At 42.7% G+C, this 14836-nt stretch overlaps 1 pseudogene; it reads left to right on the top strand.

Annotated features, from left to right (window-relative positions):
• Window positions 1-8436: 8436 nt before the first annotated feature.
• Window positions 8437-9936, top strand: LOC125938198 (alpha/beta hydrolase domain-containing protein 17B-like; annotated as a pseudogene).
• Window positions 9937-14836: the final 4900 nt, after the last annotated feature.

Genomic DNA, 14836 nt, shown 5'->3' with positions numbered 1-14836 from the left:
GATGGCTTTCAAACCAGGCTTCCTCAGCCTATGTGCAGGGAGAGCTTGGTGGAAGCCTGCAGAAATATCTGGAATCCTGGATGGACTTCTGGGCAGAACAGGTTCAACCCTGGTGCGGGGCCTTCCCCTCCCTAGACCCATTGACCTCCCCCCAACAACACTGTCCAAGGAAACCCTCCTTGGCCTGTGGGATGCACGTATGTTCTGTTGGTCCCTGGTACCATGACCCACCTGTGCTGTTACAGCCTCTGGATAGAGACACCAAGCAGGTGGGGATGGAAATGCACCCTCCCAGTGTCATTAGTCCAGGAAGGCCATGGGCCCTCTGACAGAAAACTGAACCAGGAAGGTGGGTGTCAAGCAGGAGAGGAAGCCCCATCCACCCTGTCACGGAGAGTTCCCTTATAGTCCCCTCAGCCCAGGAGCCCACCCCCCATATCCCCTCTTCAGCCTCAAAATGAGGATCTGGGAGAGCGAGACCTGGATCCCAGGTGCATCCTCCTGCCAGCTCAGGAATTGGGTTGTAGGGTGCAGAACAGACTTGGAGAAGGTCTGGGGTCAATGACGGCTTCAGCCAGAGCTGGAAAGATGAGAGAAGCAAACCTGTCCTCTTTGTCTCACTTAGAGGGCAGAAGTGCTCTGCCATGTGCATGGCTGGCTCTGTGCTTTCTTCCCCAGTGTCCCCAACAGTGAAGGTCACCTGCAGCCAGACCTTGGAGGGCATGGTCACCGTGACGTGCTAGGCTTTCAGTTTCCCTCCCGGGAATATTTTCCTGATCTGCTTCAGGATGAGGATCCTGTGAGCCAGGATGCCCAGCAGTTTAGGGAGTCCTTCCTGATGGGAAGGGGACCTACTGGATGTGTGTGGTCATAAGGATCTCCCAGGGAGAGGAGCAGAGGTTCTCTTGCTACATGGAAGCCCCTGGAACCACATTGCTCACCGTGTAACCTCAGGTGAGACTGCAGTGATCATGGAGGAGGCTCTGGCCCTGATCAGGTCAAGAGCCAGGGTGGGGAGAGGAAATTAGGGATCCCAGGTTAATATAAGGCCTTTTTCCAAGAAATGCCCTGGTGCACCAGAATGGGTGACCAACCATTGGGGTGCTATGGTTGCTTCTATTGCTTCTGTTATTGCCATTATTGTGTGTGTTCTTTCATGCAGGAAGAAATCACCAGCAGCTGAGGGAAGCCCAGGTGAGAGTCTGGGCAGATGGTGGGATGGGAGGGGCTTTCCTGGGATGTGGGATCCCTCATCTGTCTCTGCACAGATTGGAGGGGACGAAAAGCTCCTGTAACAGGAGTGGGAAGTGTGAGTGCTGAGGTGGCCTGTGAGCCACATCTGCATCCACACCCTTAGCCCTGCTCACAGCCACGGTCACCGGGGCCTTGAGTGTGGAGCATGGCCACTCCTGGCTCTGGCTGAGGATTGGGCAGCGAGGGCTGTGCTCCTTGCTCAGCACTTGACTCTACCTCTCTCTACTCTCAGACTCAGCAGGGTTCACCCTGGGGTGATGCGTGGCAATTATGTCCTGACTGCAGAGGGCCCAGGAGATCATGGGATCAGAGGGGCACAAGCAAGAAAGGGTCAGAGAGCTAGCGGGGAGGGATTCAACACTGGGGAGGAATCCAGACAAGAGTTGATGACCCTATTTCCTTCCTATGTGCACCCTTTCCCCAATCTCTCCAGCCATCATGAGGAATCCAAGAAAAAGACCCACAAGACCACACCTAGGGGTCAGTCTGTGGTGCCAGAGCCCTGACTATGATGTTCCACTGGGAGGATCCACTTACAGCAGATCGATGCGTCCTAAGCACAGATGGTCACCTCTGTCCACTATGCAGCCCCTGAAACTGTTCCTCCAAGACCTGTGTCCTGAATTGTTCCTCTGAGTCACTCCCACCTGTACTCTTTCCTGGCTCCCTCTACCTGCCCCTATGTTTCCTAGAGTTTCTTTGTGGATCATATGCAAAAGGAGATGTGGATCCCTCTTGACCTTTTGGGCAGAGGGGACAGGTCATTCTCAGGGCAGCTGTGCTGGTTCGATCCTACCTCCCAGATTTGCCTTGCCCAGTCTCTCAGGGCACAGCCCAAAAGACCATTTAGAGCAGAGCATGTGGACTGTGCCCTGTGGCCTCACTTTGCCTCTTTGATCCAGCTCCCTTCCTCAGGGTGGCCACTGCCCTGTAGATTTAGAGGAAGGGGTGGTCAACGTGATTTCCCTGTAATCAGGCTGCTTGAGGGGAGGGAAATAAGGAAACAGGTTTTGCGTCTGGGCAAAGAACAAGTGGACCGGACCCATGAAGCAGGGAAAGGTTGGGGAAGGCAGGGCCTGGGGATTTTCTGTTGATTCTACCACCTCTGTGTGACCATCATGGAGGCCGGCTGCTTTCTCACTCTTGAACCTAATCTGTTTATACGTTGGTTCTCGGTCTGGGGCAGCCTGGGATGTTCACCCTGCCCCACATTGAGGCGCTCTGACCATGTCACAACCAGAGTAAAGGCCATGCAGGTCTGTGGTTGTTCCCGCTGTCTCCTGGGGTGGTCCTCCCAGAGGGAACATCAGTTCTAGTTCCTTGGGATCAAAATGGTTGCCTCATACGTCACTGGTGCACTTGCTGGAGAAAGAGCATGAAAGTCATGCATTAATTTCTCAAATGCCTACTTTAAATGTTGGTGTCCAAACAAGTGATTTCCACTAATTTACCTTAATAAGAAGAATTCCCTTGAGCAGTGAGCTTCCTAGGCATATAAAGTGGAACAAAAATTCAAACCTTCCCTGTCTGGGAGGGTTCCATGTGGGCGGTGGGGGGAGGTAGTGCAGTGGCATCTCAGGGTGCAGAGAGTGGACAGACAGCCTCACCTAGGAAGTCTTGATAACTCCTACACCTCAAGGGAACCTTGCTACAGCATTGCCTGCCTTGCCTTGTCCAGTCCCTGCTAGGATCGGGGCAGGAAGGCCCTGGCAGCCTGGATCAAGCAGCACTGGGAAGAAGCTGTGATTCCAGGTGCGTGCGGGCCAGGAAGGAGGAGGGAAGGCCAAGTGCAGTCTGCAAGCCTGGGCCAGGGGTGAGGTTGGAGGGCGAGGTCAGGCCTCTATGAAGGTGGAGTGCTCCTGAGTCAGGTCAAGTGCAGACCCCGCCGCAGCCCACTTCTTCTAGATGGGACCTGCTGGTCACCTGGGCTTTCTGATGTGCCTTCCAGTTAGGAGCTGCTGGCTCAGCGCTACAGGAGGGGGGAAGCTGAGCTGCAGGTGGAGTCAGTGCCTGTGGCAGAGGGGCCAGCAAGCAGACACCTGTGCGCGGGTGCTTATGCGGGTGGGGAGCCGGACAGCTAGGGATAGAAGGAGCTGTGTTTGTGCCACTACTCAGCCGGGACCAACACGCAACAGGGACATGTCTTTCAGGGAGGGCCTGTACTCTGCTGGGGGATGGGTCGAGGCTTGAGAGGAAGGAAGACATCGAGTTTCTGCTCCAGGGTGTTGTCCTTGACCCTGGGGCCCTTTCCTGCTCCTGTCTGGCGGTTGGTGGAAGCAGAGGGATGCTGAGGGATCATGGGGGGAGACCAGCAAGGGCTGGGAAAGGGATGAGAGAGGAAAACAAGTGAGGGTACTGGGCCACTTGGGTGGCTCAGTGGGTTAAGCATCCCACCTCGGTTCAGGTCATGATCTCATGGTTCGTGGGTCAAGCCCCGAGTCAAGCTGTCTGCTGTCACCACAGAGCCCACTTCAGATCCTCTGTCTCCCTCTGTCTCTTAAATAAATTAATAAAGAGAATTAAAGAAAAAGGAAAAAATATTGTATAAAAAAAATGAGGGTTTTATCCTCCTTCACAGAAAGGCCAAGCCAAGATTGCAGCATCTGAAGAGAAGTCCTGAGTCTCACAAAGCAACATTCTGCACCAGTTGGGCTTCTTTCTACTGGCTTCTCTTTTCCCCCAGAGCTTGTGACCTTCAAGACCTGGATCAACACTAGATGGCAGCACAGGGCATTTAACAGCCTCACTGTACTCTCCACTGAGAGCCAGCACCACCTGCAGCTCTGTGAGGAGGCCTTTTGGTATTTTCTGGACCATTCAGATCTCCAGATGAAGGCAGCCCCAGCTCATGTCACATGAAGCAGAAGAGCTGCCCACCGAGCTGATCCGACCTACAGAATGAGCGAGAATTAAAAGGTGGTTGTTGGGGTTTTTTTTAATTTGAGAGAGGGAGAGAGAGAGAGAGAGAGCGTGCACGCAGAGGGGAGAGAGGTAGAGGAAGAGAGGGAGAGAATCTTAAGCAGGCTCCATGCTCAGCAGGGAATCTGATGGGGGGCTCCATCCCACAACCCTGGGTCATGACCTGAGCTGAAATCAAGAGTCTGCCGCTCAACCACTTGAGCCACTCAGGTGCCCCTAAGAAGTGGTTGTTTTATTTGTAGATTTTTGGTTACCTAGCAACAGGTCACAGGAATATGTACCATACAATGTACTGCTTGCTATTAGTATGTTTTATTTATTGTCTGTCTTTCCTATCAGGTAGTCAGCATTAGGAGAATGTATGTTCTGTTTCATTAAATGAGTACAGGGCCTAACACAGAGATTGGCACAGAGGCATTCACTTAATATACTTGGAAATAGGAGGGAAGGAAGGAAGGAAGGAAGGAAGGAAGGAAGGAAGGCTGTGACCAGAATTCCTTAACGTTTACTTTGAGGCTGGAAAGAGGAAAGTTCATGGGTGTTTGGCGTGGTGGGTCCTGTACACATGTGGCTGCATCTATGTGTTCCTATGTGTTCCTATGTGAGTTTAGTGCCTGCCTGTTGGTCTTGGTTGCCTGAGAAAGCAACCGGGGCTATGCACAGTGTCTCCTGCACTCACGTTTCAATCAATTGGGAACTGTAGACAGGCAGCGCTTAACCACCAGACGCCTTTAAGATGTCTGGGACTCAGGAAGAGGCTTTTCCTGTTGTAGGTCATTAGCACAGCTACAGGGATTAAGGTCCTTGGGAGCTCCTGACTGACTGACCTCAAATTTCTTGGTTAGCCATCAGGGTAGAAATGAGATTTGAGCTTGGGTACCAGAGGTCCTGACTCAAGTGTTATGGGTAACAGACGGTGCAACCTGAAGTGGTCAGGAGAGAAGATTGTGGCATTTACAGCACTAAAGGAAAGAGCCAGTATCCCAGCCTCCAGCATCAGAGGCAGCAGCAAGACCAAGTGACAGGGACTCCTAGGTCCAAGGTCCTCTGTGGAAAGTGCCAGCATGTGTAATGGAGCATCCAGCATGTTTGTGGGTCTGGCTACAGATCTAGGAATCAACCTTAATGGCCTAGAGACCTTTTTCTTCTGTAAGGCCTGAGTCCCTGGCTATTCAATGGGGAGGAAACATCAGTGTCAGTGTTGATTTGGGGAAACACTTTATAAGCCAAACATGACCCAAAGGGGTCTGCCCCTGTATGTAGAGCCCTATCCTTATGCAGTAGCTGAGGGAGACCTTGGGGAGGTCCTGGCTAAGCAGGTAAAAGGGGAGCTTGGGGCTTCTGTCTTCAGCACTGTGGCCACACTGAGGCATTGTCACTCTGCTCTCAGTTTCTCACTGAACAACACTGGTGGAAGGGTGGGCAGAATGTAGAAAGTTACCATGCACACATGCTCAGGGGAAAGCATGGCTGAAAAATGACTTTGGAAGAGCTGAAATGTGAACCTCAGGCTGATTTCTGGCACACAGACTACAATGATCAAAAATCAAAACAAAAACAAACCGGCTAATGGGAAGAATCTGGTTTTCAGAGTTACCACATTATAAGATTGAGATGACCAGTTTTCAACAACAACAAAGCACAAAGTATACAACGAAACAGGAAAATATGATTCATTGAAACAAACAAAGAAAACCTAGAAAACATCCTTGTGAAAGATCAGAATGTGGACTTACTAGAAGTACTTTATTTATTTTTAAAAATTGTTTTTAAAGTTTATTTTTTTTTGAGAGAGAGGGAGAGAGACAAACAGAGAGAAACAGAGTGTGAGCAGGGAGAGGCAGAGAGAGAGAGGGAGATACAGATCCGAAGCAAACTCAGGGCTCTGAGCTGTCAGCACAGAGCCTGACATGGGGCTCGAACCCACATACCATGAGATCATGACCTGAGCTGAAGTCAGATGCTTAATCGACTGAGCCACCCAGGTGTCCATAGACAAGTACTTTAAACCAACTGTCTGTAAGATGCTCAAAGAATTAAAGGAAATCAAAAAATCAAGACATTGAGCTAAGCATAAAATAAAATATCAACAAAGGGATACAAAGCACGAAAAGAAACTGAAAGTCCAGTGCTGATATGTACAATAACTGTAATGAAAAATTTACGAGAGGTTTCAAGAGCAGATTACAGTAATCAGAACAAAGAATCACTGAGCATGAACATAGGACAATTGAAATGATCACATCTGAGGAATCAAATGAAAAACACTAAAGACAAGTGAACAGAGCCTAGGGGAGCACTGAGACACCAGAAAGGGGACCCACATATGCATTGTGGGAATCCCAGACAGAAGACAGAGAATAAAGTAAGAGAGATTATTTGAAGAAATAATGGCTGAAAACTTGATCCAAATTGATGAAAGATGTAAATATAGACATCCAGGAAAAAGAGCAAATTCCATTTAAGATGAACGCAAAGACATCCACACCAAGACACATTATAATGAAACTGTTGAAAACCAAAGGCAAAGAAAGAGTCTTGAAAGCACTAAGAGAAAAGGGACTCATTGCATACAAGCATTCCTTTAAAAAATGGCAGGTTTGTCATCAGAAACCCTAGAGACCAGAAGGCAATGGGCTGATACGCCATGTGCTGAAAGAAAAATATTCAATTAAGAATCTTATATCTGCAAAATGCGTCTTCAAAGTGAGCGAGAAATGATGACATTCGCTGGTCAACAAAGGCTGACAGAATTCATTTCCACCATAGTTGCCCTGCAAGGTCTGCAAAGGGAATCCTTCAGGATGAAAGGACACTGGACAGTCACTGAAGCTGTGTGAAGAAATACAAATCTCAGTGAAGGTAAATAAATGGGCAATTATAAACATAGTATTAGTGTGACTTTGGTTTGTAACCCTAGTGTTTGTTGTCTACATGATTTAAATGACTGATACATTAAAGAAAAAGCCACTATTATCATACTTTTGAATTGTAACTCCGTTTTTTGTTTTTGACTTGATTTAACAAATACACGAAAACAATTATTAGTCTGTTTTGGGACAGTGTATAAAGATGTAATTTTCTGACATCAATTACTGCAAGAGGATCAGACGGAGCTGTATAAAATGAGACTTTTGGTCTGTTATTGAAGATAAGCTTGTAGAAATACACATTAGAGGGCTATACTTTTAGGATGTGTGATGTGATCCCCATGGTAAACACAAAGAAAATGTCTATAGAGTAATATATGTAAAAGGAAATAAGAAGGAATTAAACCATTTCACCAAAAAACGAAACTAAACAAATACTAAAACAACAAATCCAGAAACGAGGAACAACATAATTATAAGGCATGTAGAAAATAGCCAAATATCAGAGACATGTCCCTCCTTATCAGCAATTACTTTGAATCTAAATGAATTAAATGCTCCAATCAAAACTAGACGCTTGGCAGAATGGTGACAGAAAGATGATCTAACTCTATGTTGTCTAAAAGAGACTCACTTTATCCAAAAACACAAATAGTTTGACAGTGAAAAGAAGGAAAAGTTATCCCCTGCCCACAGTAACCAAGAGAGAACTGGAGTATTTCTTCTGATATCAGACCAAATAGACTTTAAATCAAAGAAATTTAGAAGAGACAAAAAAGAATAGTAAATATTAATAAAAGTTTCAGTATAGCAGGAAGATGTAACAATGATAAAGTTCTAGAATTTAATAACAGATCAACAAACTGTGTGAGCAAAACTTGATAGAAGGGAGAAGTAGGGATCAGCAATAGTAGCTGGAGAATTCACTCTCCCATTCTCAAAGCTGGATAGAGCACCCCGCAGAAGAAAAGTAAAGAAACACAGATCTGGAGCAACATAAACCAGCTAGATCTGACACACTCGTACCCAGCACTCTACCCACGAATAACAGAATACACGTTCTTCTCCAGCGCACATGGGACGTTGTCCAGGGTACACCATATGTTAGACCACAAACTAAGACTCAACAGTATTAAAAAGGAGATATCAGACAAACTCTCTTTTCCTACCACAATGGGATACAGTTAGAAATCAAAACCAAAAGGAAAACTGGAAAATTGACAAAGTGGAGGAAATTAAACACACTCTTAACCAATGGGCCCAAAGAAATCCCAAGTGAACTATTTAAAAAATATTTAATTCGGTGACCAACTCCTTCCTTAGCGAGGGTTCTGCTCGCCCCCTCGGTTCCCTGTCCTCCTTCCTCCCGCCAGGAAAACTGGCCCTGTGGTAGAGACTGAGGAGAAGCAGAGAAAGGACAGTAAGGGTGAAGAAAGACCTGGCTGCGTCTTGGGGGGCTTCTGTAGTGCCAGAAGGGGAGGTGGCAGAAGGTACAGGTGGTTCACACCTTGTGGAGGACAGTGTGTGGGCAGGGCTCCCTTCCAGCTCTTTCTTCCTGACACCTCAGGTGCAGAAGAGTAATCTCCCCTTTAGTGAACTATGTGTCCTCTTTTGCTGTCTGCCTTCCCTGGGAAAATGGCTTCAAAATTAGCATTTTTGCCACCTGATCCAACTTACATGCTGATGTATGATGAATGTGGAAGCCTCTGGACTTTACATCAATCACAACCAGCAGACTGGGAGCACTCTTCTAGACAAAGAGATGCTATTAGAGTTTACTGACTAGAACCAGTAAAGGCAGCAGAATTCCTGCATGTTTATGCTTGTTCACCCAATGTCAAGTACACTTTATTCTTCTCACATGAAAGTGCCATTGATCTTGGTCAGATGAGCAGCTTTACATAGGACTGGGATCACGGAGTAATAGTCATATGTTCTCGTAGGATTATTCTGGGATGGCGCAAGGTCTGAGAAACCAACAGAGAAGAACCTCTGTGCAGATATAGAAGCTGCTTGGCTTGCTCTTAGGACAAGATATGGATAACGCCCTGAAAATGTGATTCTATAATGGCCAAATTAGAGAGAGACAGTACTATCTGTGGATCTTGCTGCTTGGTGCAAGAGTGCTTGCATAATTCTTCATTCCCCTTTGACCTCCGCAATGCCAGTCGCTTTTCCTGATACCATGAAGACCTACTGTTTGGATGCATTCCCAAACATTGACAAAGTCTCTAAGATAACCTCTCCAGTATTAACAATTTACGGGACTGAAGGTGAAGTCAGTGACTTTTCACATGGCCTCACATTGTTTGAGTCTTCCCAAAGACCCGTGGATCCTCTGTGGGTAAAAGGGTCGGTCACAATGATATGGAACATGAGGGACAGCACCTTGAAAGGTTGAAACAGTTTGGATCACAGGAACCGGTCAATTTGCAAATTAGTCTGTAAATTTGTATACTGGTTTTCCTTTCTTGCTGTGCTGAATTCTTTGGTAAATAACATGAAGCCTGAAGGTTTTGTTTGCAATTCATGTGAGCTGCCTTCATAAATGTACCGGTAATGAATTGTAAACAGACTTAATGGAGGCTTTAATTACCAGAACTGGAAACTGGAAATAACAGTACCATGCAATCAGGTTGTGTAATTTGTATTTTTTCTGTGAATTTTTTTAAACATTAAAATAAGTACTGTGTAAGATTTTAATTCTATAAAACCAAATGCTGTAAAATTATTACCAGCTATTTTTGCATAGCAGAAACAAATTTATAAATATTTTTAAAACATCTCAGGGCACTGGGTGGCTCAATCAGTGAAGCATCCGACTTGATTTCAGCTCAGGTCATGATTTGTTTTGTGAATCCTAGCTCCACATCAGGCTCTGCTGACAGTGCAGAGCCTGCTTGTGATTCTCTCTTTCCCTCTCTCTCTGCCCCTCCCCTGCTCTCTCTCTCTTTCTCTCTCTCTCAAAAGAAATAAACTTAAAAAATATTTTGAAAACATCTCAATGTCCTAAGTCATCATCACCAGGTATACAAACATAATATTTAGTCAATAAAAAGGTGTATATCTAAAACAATTCAAGAACTCATAATAAGATTAACTGTGGTAAATGTGCAAGTTCATTATAGATACAGGCTTACACCCTGTTGTATACAGAAGAGGCTTAAATGATTATCTTATTGGAAAATACATTGAGTTTTCTGATTCCCTGGTTATCATACATTGTCTCCTTTAAAAATAATGTCAAGTATTAATTTTTATGCCATCTATTAATTTACCAACTAGTTACCTTGTAAATGAGAAGTCATGATAGTACTGAATTTCAGCTAGTTAGGATTTACAGGTTTGGCCCTGTGAGACAACCACTTAAAATTCCCATTGTTGTCATTTATTTTTTTTTTTAAATTTTTTTTCAACGTTTTTTATTTATTTTTGGGACAGAGAGAGACAGAGCATGAACGGGGGAGGGGCAGAGAGAGAGGGAGACACAGAATCGGAAACAGGCTCCAGGCTCCGAGCCATCAGCCCAGAGCCTGACGCGGGGCTCGAACTCACGGTCCGCGAGATCGTGACCTGGCTGAAGTCGGACGCTTAACCGACTGCGCCACCCAGGCGCCCCCCCATTGTTGTCATTTAAATGGCATTTAGAACTCCAAGAATAATTCTGTATGCAATGTTCTTTCAAATTTTGACAAATCGCATAGAATTGAAGTACTCCTCATTATAAGAACACCTGAGAGTCCATTAGATGTTCTTCAAGACCACAAACAGGCTGACTATTTGGCTGTTGAAATTTTGACCTATTTTTAGTAAGACCTATTGGTTTAGAATACTAACTGAGAATTTCATGGGTTCCCTCCTGGATGCAGGAGATAAGAGAACATTTCACTCATAACATTTGTATTATGCAATGCAAACAAAATTAAATTGTTTTTCCTTAAATGAATCCTGCCTGAATAAAACAATGAAAGAAAAAGAAAAAGAGGGGTGCCTGGGTGGCTCAGTTGGTTGAGCATCTGATTTCTGATTGCAGCTCAGGTCATGAACTCCTGGTCATGAGATTGAGCCCTGCTTTTGGGCTCCATGCTGAAGGTGGTGCCTGCTCAAGTTTCTCTCTGCCCACTTCCCCACTCACCCACCCATGCTATAAATAAATAAATAAATAAATAACCAAATAAATAGCTTTAAAGAATTACGAAAAGAAAAAGAACAGTATGTAGTCTAATTTATAAATGAATGAATATTGAAATAATACACACTGGATATATTTTAAAGCCTTTTTTCTTGCTTGTTCTCCAGTTACATCTAAGACTATAGTGCATGATTCTCTTCAAAGTATATCAAGTATTGTGAATACTTTGGTCCAGATGTGTCAAATTAACAGTAAAATAACAAGTATACCACCAAAAAAAAATCATTGGAAAATATTTAGAGACACCTGAAAACAAAACTCCATATATCCAAACTTATAGAATACAGGGAAAACAAGGCTAATGGGAAAATTTATAGCTGAAAATGTTTATATCAAAAAAGATCTCAAATCAACAACCAAACTCTACAACTTAAGAACTAGTAAAAAGAACAACAAAGTAAACACAAGGCTAGCCGAAGAAAGTTAGGAATCAGTATTCTATCAGAGATAAATAATAGGAGTAGAAAAGTAATCTTCCAGGAATTGGAATAGGAATAGCAGAGACAATAGAGAGAATAGAATAGAATAGAAGAGAGATAAATAATAGGAGTAGAAAAGGGAATAGAAAAGTAATCTGGAAAATCAATGAAACCAAAAACTGGTTCTTTGCAAAGATCAATAACATTGACAAAGCTTTACCTAGATTGACTAATGACATAAAGAGAGAAAACACACTACTAAAATCAGAAAAGAAAGTGTAGATACTATTACCTATTCTACAGAAATAAAAAGGATTATAAGACAGTACTGTAAACAACTGTATGCAAACAAATTGGAAAACCTAGATGAAATGAATAGATTCCCTGAAACTAAAACCTACCAAGACACAATTATAAGAAAATAGAATATCTGAATAGACCTATAACCAGAAAGGGTACACCTGACAAAGAAAAGCCTTGGACCTCATGGCTTTACTGGTGAGATTTACCACACATTTACAGAACTAACACCAACACTTTTCAAACTTTTCCCAAAAATCTGAAGCAAAGGGAAACTCTTCTGAAGTCATTCTATAAAGCTAGCATGGTCTTGATACCAAAGCCAGACAAAGATACTACAAGGAAAGAAAGCTACTGATCAATATCCCTGATGAATATTGGTGCAAAACTCAACAAAATACTAGCGAATTGAATTCAGAAGCATATTAAAATGTTTATACACCAAGACCAAATGGGATTTATTCGTGGAATGCAAGGATGTATCAACACAGGAAATCAATCAAGGTGATACATCACATTAAAAAAATTAAGGTGAAAAAAAAACACATGGTCATCTCAATGCTCAATGCAGAAAAAGAAAAAATTCAACATCCTTTCCTTATAAAAGCATTTATTCAACAAGGAAGAAAAGGAAATTATCCCAAAATAATAAAATCCAATGATGAATACCCCACAGTGAACATCAATGTTGAAAGCCTAAAAACTTTCCCTCTAAGATTAGGAATAAGGCAAGGATGTCTGCTCTCATCATTTTTGTTCAACATAGTATTGGAAGCTATAGCCAGAGTAGTTAGCCAATAAAAAGATGTAAAAGGTATCCAGACTGGAAAGGAAGGAATGAATTGATTCCTGTTTCATTACATAAACTTCTCTGTAGAAACTCCAGAAAAAATCCAACCAAAAAAAAAGAAAAGAAAAGAAAAGAAAAGAAAAGAAAATGGTAAAATTAATAAATGAATTCAGCGAAGTTGCAGGATACAAAATCACATGAAAAAATCATGTGCATTTTTATTCAGTCACAATGAACAGTTCAAAAGGACATTAAGAAAACTTCTATTTACAATAGCATGAATAAAACTGTGGGAGCTGACCTCACGAAGGAGGCAAAAACTTGTACAGGGAAAACTAAGAAAATTTCTGAAAGAAATTCACGAAGACATTAAGAAAAGGGAAGACTTTTCTACGTTGAAAGACTTAACATTTTTGATTTGTTAATATTACCCAAAGCAATCAACAGATTCAATGCAATCCTTATCAGAATCCACATGATATATTTTGCAGAAATAGAAAAATTCATTCTAAAAATCATATGGAATTTTATGGAAAAGCCAAAACATTCATGAAAAAGAACAAAGTTGAAGGCCTAACTTTGAATTTCCTAATTTTGAAACTTATATAAAGCTACAGAAATCAAAGCATTGTGGTAGTGGCATAAAAATAGATATACAGACTTAAGCAGAAACAGAGTCCAGAAAATCACCTTTGGATGTATGGTCAAGTGATTATTGCCAAGGGTGCCAAGACCATTTATTGTGAAAAGACAGTCATTTCAACAAATGATACTGGGAAAACTGGATATCCACATGCAAAAGAATACAGTTGACCCATACCTAAGACTGCACTCAAATTACTCTAAAAATGGATGAAAAACCTAATCCTAAGGGCAAAAACTATAAAAATCTTAGAAGAAAAATTTAGGGCAAAGCTTCACAACATTAGATTTGACAGTGATTTCTTGAATGTGACATGAAAGTCATAGGCAACAAAAGAAAAAATAGTCAAATGGGTCCTCATGAAAATTTAAAACTTCTGTGCATTGAAGAACAGTATCAAGAGAGTAAGAATGTAACCCATAGAATGGGAGAAAATAGTTCCAACTCACAAATCTGATAAGGGATTAATATTCAGAACACATAGACAGCTCCTGAGACGAAAAAAGACCAACAACCCAATTAAAAAGTGGGCTGGGGACTTGAACAGATATTTCTCCAAAGAAGATATATAATGGCCAACAAGCACGTGAGAAGATATGCAACATCAATAATCCTTAGGTAAATGTAAATCAAAACCACAGTGAGATACCAGTTCTTAGGGGAAGAAGTGGTTTCTTCCAGCCTTCGTACAAGGGGACAAATGAGGGTCCATCGATACCACTTCACACCAAATAGAATGGCTACTCTTTTAAAAATAACAAAATAACAAGTGCCAGTGAACAGGAAAAGAAATTGGAACCCTTGTACACTGTTGGGAATGTAAAATAAGCAGCCACTATGGAAAATGGTATGAAGCTTCCTCAAAAAATTAAACATAGAATTATCGTATGATCCACCCACTCCATTTGTGAGTATATATCCAAAAGAATTGAAGGAAGAGACATGAACAGGTGTTTATAAGCCCATACTTATAAGCAGCATTATTTACAAGAGCCAAAAGAATTAAGCAACCCATTGTCCATCAATAGATGAAGGGATAAGCAAAATAAGGTGTATACGTACAATGGAATACAATACAGACTTACAAAGCAGGAACAACCTGACACACGCTACAACACAGATGAACCTTGAGAAGATTGTGCTAATTGAAATACACTAGCCACCAAAACACAAGTACTGTATGATTGCACTTACATATGGGATCTAGAATAGCCCAATCCATAGAGACAGGAACTAGAATGGCATTTTGCAGAGGATGTGACAAGGGGATAATGACGGAATTTTGTTGAATGGATTAAGAGTTTCAGTCTTGATTATATGAAAAGAGTTGAAGACAGATGGTGTTAACAGTAGTCTTGGAGTATAAATGTACTTAATACACTGAACAGTACACCTAAAAATGGTTAAGATGGTAAATCTTACATTTTACGCTTTAAAATTATGGTAAAT

Source organism: Panthera uncia, assembly GCF_023721935.1.
Source record: "Panthera uncia isolate 11264 chromosome B2 unlocalized genomic scaffold, Puncia_PCG_1.0 HiC_scaffold_24, whole genome shotgun sequence".
Classification (NCBI taxonomy): domain Eukaryota; kingdom Metazoa; phylum Chordata; class Mammalia; order Carnivora; family Felidae; genus Panthera; species Panthera uncia.
Note: the sequence above shows the minus strand (reverse complement) of the source record. Positions and strands in the feature narration are given on the sequence as shown.